Here is a 5,237-nt window from a genome sequence, read left to right as displayed (position 1 = left end):
GAGTGCAGTGGCACAATCTCGGTTCACTGTGACCTCCACCTCCCAGGTTCTAGTGATTCTCCTGCCTCAGCCTCCCGAGTAGCTGGGATTACAGGTGCACACCACCACACTCAGCTAACTTTTTTTATTTTTTTATTTTTAGTAGAGACGGGGTTTCACCATGTTGGCCAGGATGGTCTCGATCTCTTGACCTTGTGATGTGCCCACCTTAGCCTTCCAAAGTGCTAGGATTACAGTTGTCTTTACCAAAAATACAAAAAATTAGCCAAGCATTGTGGTATATGCCTGTAGTTTCAGCTACTCTGGAGGATCACTTGAGCCCAGGAAATAGAGCTTGCAGTGAGAGCGTGCCACTGCACTGTAGCATGGGTGACAGAGTGAGACCCTGTCTTAAAAAAAAATTGTTTTCTGTGAAACTGGTTACTGGTGCCAAAGAGGCTGGGGACCACTGCTCCAGGAAGTTTTCACTGACCCTTTTTCCTACTTCCTCACCACACTTGCTGAGTTACTGCACTGGCTGAGTTACTGTCCTGTCTGTTCTTCGAGCATTCTTGTGCTCACCTCTGTCATTATCATTTATCGTACTCAGTTGGAATTATCTCATTCCTCCCTTGAGGACAAGGACCATATCTTAGTCTGTATCCTCAGTATCTTACCCCAGAGTACTTAGCACACACAGAGCCCCAGTACATGCTGCATAAATGAATGAATGCATGAACAAATGGGCACATAGGAAAACAAAATCTGACATGATTGGTGCTGCAGGATTTCACAGATCATTAAACATGGGTTTTGTTTCCAGAAAAGAAGTTTGGATTAGGTAGGAGTTTTGTTATCTACTCTTATAAAACAAGTTAGGAAACAGCTGTATTCACACTTCTTTTCCCAGTGTACTGATTTATGTGTTTCTTTTTCATTTTTGTGTGTTTTTCCTAAGCTCATTTCATTTACAAAGTCTTAAAAATTAAGTTATGCAGTTTAAAAAAAAAAAAAAGAATAAGAAGAAGGGAAAAAAAGTAAGAATAATTTTAAATTACATTACAAAGTTTTCAGTTGAGTGATATAGTTTGGCTCTGAGTCCCCACCCAAATCTCATGTTGAATTTTAATAATTCCCACATGTCAAGGGTAGGACCAGGTGGAGATAATTAAATCATGGGAGCGGTTTCTCCCCTGCTTTTCTCATGATAGTGAGTTCTCACAAGATCTGATGGTTTTATGCGAGACTTCCCCCTTCCCTCGTCACGCATTCTCTCTTCTGCCGCACTGGGAAGAGGGGCCTTTCACTATGATTGTAAACTTCCTGAGGCCTCCCCAGCCATGTGGAACTGTAAGTCAGTTAAACCTCTTTTCTTATAAATTACCCAGTCTTGGTATTTCTTCATAGCAGCATGAGAAAGGACTAATTCCATGAGTATATTTATTTTATTTCAAGTGTATGTATTAAGACCTAATTCCTAAACCAAAACAACATAAGCCATACAACATGTGATGTGAATAGTTGTGAATTTGTGATGAACAGAGCTTTCCACTTAGTTATACTTTTCCCTTTTTAGTGCAAGTTCATCTCAGTTAACACATTTTCAGAAATCTAAACAAGAATTTGAATGCTAGTGAGGCACTGGCTACATAGTGCCTATCTGCATTGAGGTTAAGGGAATGCATTTTCTCTCTTTCATATAAATGGATTCTGTCTCCTGAATCATTTGCCTTCTGTCTTCCATTTCTCATCATAAACCCAAATCAGTATTAAAGAGTCAGAAAAGTTGTTTTAGTCTCAGATTATTTCTATTACTTTCAAGATATGTCTTGTATTAGATTTGTACAAGGCTTAAAGATATAGATAACATGTGCTTTAAAGTATGAAATGAGTACCAGTAAATAAATATTTGGTTGAATCATAGAGATGAGAAAATACATAATAAATGAATTGGCTATTCCCTTTTAGTGTGAATTTAAAGCTTTTAGAGGTAGATATGATACTTTCTTTTACACTTTAATAATGCTTCCACAGGGTAGAGTTCTCAAACAGGAAATTTGGGGAGGATTCAGGTGAGGTTTATTATGATAACAACTGTAAAAGTGTACAATTGTTTGATTAAAAGATGAGCCAAGGAAGTCTGGAATGCAGTGGTGCGACCTTGGCTCATTGCAACCTTTGCCTCCGGGGTCTAAGCGATTCTCCTGCCTCAGCCTCCTGAGTACCTGGGACTACAGGCACGTGCCACCATACCCAGCTAATTTTCGTATTTTTAGTAGAGATGGGGTTTTACCATATTGGCCAGGATAGTATCAATCTCTTGACCTTGTGATCCGCCCGCCTCAGCCTCCCATGCTGGCATTACAGGCATGACCCACTGCGCCCAGCAGTTCATGTTTCTTTATTCTTTTTTTCTTTCTGTCTTGGACTGGATAATCTTTAGTGACCTATTTTTAAGTTTGGTGATTCTTTCTTCCAGTTGCTCAAATCTGCTGTTTAAATAAAAAATGAAATTTTTAAAATTTCATTTATTATGCTGTTGATCAAAAGATTTTTAAAATTTCATTTATTGTGCTGTTGATGAAAAGATTCAGACTCTGTAAAATATTTGAAGAGATTTATTCTGAGCTAAATATGAGTGACTATGGCCTGTGTGAGAATATGTGCCCAGGGTTGTGGGGGCACAGCTTGGTTTTGTACGTTTTAGGGAGACTTGACACATCAAGTATGTTTAAGATATATATTGGTTCAGTCCAAAAAGGCGAGACAACTTGAAGCAGGGGCTTCCAGGTTATAGATAGATTTAAAATTTTTCTTATTGGCAGTTGGTTGAAAGAGTTATCATCAGTAGAAATAAATGTCTGCGTTATGATAGGAGGTATTGGAAACCAAAGTTTCTTCATGCAGTTGAAGCCTCCAGGTAGCAGGCTTCAGAGAGAATAGATTGTAAATGTTTCTTATCAGACTTAAGGTCTGTTGATGTTAATGCTGGAAGAGTACAGTGAGGCATGTCCGACCCCCAATTCCCGTCATAACCAAACCAGTCCTTTCAGGTTAAATGTTAGAGTGCCCTGGCCGAGGAGGAAGTCCATTCAGGTGGGTGAGGGACCTTAGAATTTTATTTTTGGTTTACAGTACTTTCACCCCCAGAATTTCTATTTAGTTTCTTTGTTGATAGTCTCAATATGGTGAGACATTATTCTCATACTTTCCTTTAGTTCTTTAGACATGGTGTCTTTTAGTTCTTTGAAAAAGATGTGAATTTAAAGTCTTTATCTAATGAAGTACAATGTTTAGGCTTTCTGAAGGACAGTTTCTTGTTGAAAATTAGACATTTTAAATAATGTGGCAGATCTGGAAATCAAATGCTCCTCCCAGGGCTTGTTGTATTTCTGCTATATTTGCTTATTTAGTAATATTTCTTTTCTTTTTTTTTTTTTTTTTGAGATGGAGTCTCACTCTTTTGCCCAGGCTAGAGTACAATGGCACAATCTTGGCTCACTGCAACCTCTACCTCCCAGGTTCAAGTGATTCTCTTTCCTCAGCCCCCTGAGTAGCTGGGACCACAGGCATGCGCCACTGCACCCAGCTAATTTTTGTATTTTTAGTAGAGATGGGGTTTCACCATGTTGGCCAGGCTGATCTCAAACTCCTGACCTCAGGTAATCTGCCCACCTTCGCCTCCCAAAGTGCTGGGATTACAGGCATGAGTCACCGTGCCCAGCATCCAAACTAATTCTTAAAGTCTGTGTTCTTGTACATGTCCACTAAAGTCTCTGATTGTTTAGTAGTCAGCTGATGATTAGACAAAGACTTAAAAGCTTGGCACTAGTAAATTTCCCATTCTTTGCCAAGGAGCTCTGTGTGCATGTTGTGGCATACCTCCAGCACTGAGCCAGGCAGTTTACAACTACCCAGAAGCCTTCACTTGCTGCTTGCTCAGAGCCTCAAGGTTAGCCAGATGTGTGAGCGTAGGGTCTTTTCAGATCTTTCCTGAATGTGTCAACAGCTCATGTATGTGACCTTCTAGAGTCCCAGTAATACCTTACAGCTTTTCAAAGGTCCAACCCTATGGACATCTCTTTCTTTAGCTTTTCCTTTTCAGCTTTTTGGTTCCCCTATTGTTTTCCTCAATTGTTACCCACTGCCTTGGCCAGCAGCTATGCTAAATAATTGCCTCTGATTGTTTCCAACAAGCACTTCTGAGGAAATGGCTTTTCATACTGGGTGAGCTCCAAGTTAGGTCAAATGAAGACAGCCTTGCTAGTGGGGTCTTCCAGGGAAACACCAGACAAGCCAAATAATGACATTTTTCTGGAATGGGGCTTAAAAGAACCCCCAGCCCTCTCTACTTCCTCCCGTGGCTTCCAGGCTGATGATTTTCACAGTAACTGTGAGGTGTTAGTTTTCAGTTTAAAAATGTCATGAAGCTTGCTGTGTTCTGAAATCCAGCCATTTTTCCTGAATAACTGCTCCCTGATTGCTACATGACTTTGGTTAATTTCCAGAATGTTGAAGTTGCTTCTGATCATTTATCCAGTGTTTCTTGTTGCGTTTATGGAGGAAAAGATTTTTCGAAGGCCTTACCCCAGCATTTTCACTGATATTGCTTTGATATGAAGAATTTAACCCATAGCCAAATACCAGAAATTAAAGAAGACTTTTCTTATGACATAGATTAATTTTTTCTTAAGCATCATTTCTTCTGTCTCCTTTCTATGGTATTTCATGGTATAGATATACCATAGGATGCTTAACTCTTTCATAGTTGATGGGCGTTTGTTAGTTTGTAGTAGCCAGGAGAACTAGAAACAATGCTACAACTAAACTTTTTGTATATGACTCTGTATTCTATTAAGAATGCTTCTCTAGAATGGCTATCTGGAAGTCAGATTACTTGATAAATAATATGTACATTAAAAATTTTAAGAATATGGGCCGAGTGCGGTGGCTAACACCTGTAATCCCAATACTTTGGGAGGCCGAGACGGGTGGATCACCTGAAGTCAGGAGTTCGAGACCAACCTGGCCAACATCGTGAAACCCCGTCTCTACTAAAAATACAAAAATTAACTGCATATGGTGGCACATGCCTGTAATTCCAGCAACTTGGGAGGTGGAGACAGGAGAATTGCTTGAACCTGGGAGGCAAAGGTTGCAGTGAGTCAAGATCACACCACTGCACTCCAACTTGGGCAATAGAGTAAGACTCCATCTCAAAAAAAAAAAAAAAAAAAAGAATAAGAAGAAGGGAAAAA

At 39.7% G+C, this 5,237-nt stretch overlaps 1 protein-coding gene across 1 annotated transcript in view; it reads left to right on the top strand.

Annotated features, from left to right (window-relative positions):
- The window catches only part of ME2 (malic enzyme 2), a 64,828-nt gene that overhangs the window by 16,144 nt on the left and 43,447 nt on the right, over window positions 1-5,237 (top strand). The window lies entirely within an intron of this gene.

The sequence above is a fragment of the Cebus imitator genome, unplaced genomic scaffold, assembly GCF_001604975.1.
Source record: "Cebus imitator isolate Cc_AM_T3 unplaced genomic scaffold, Cebus_imitator-1.0 Scaffold60, whole genome shotgun sequence".
Classification (NCBI taxonomy): Eukaryota; Metazoa; Chordata; class Mammalia; order Primates; family Cebidae; genus Cebus; species Cebus imitator.
This window is presented reverse-complemented; position numbering and strand designations above follow the sequence as displayed.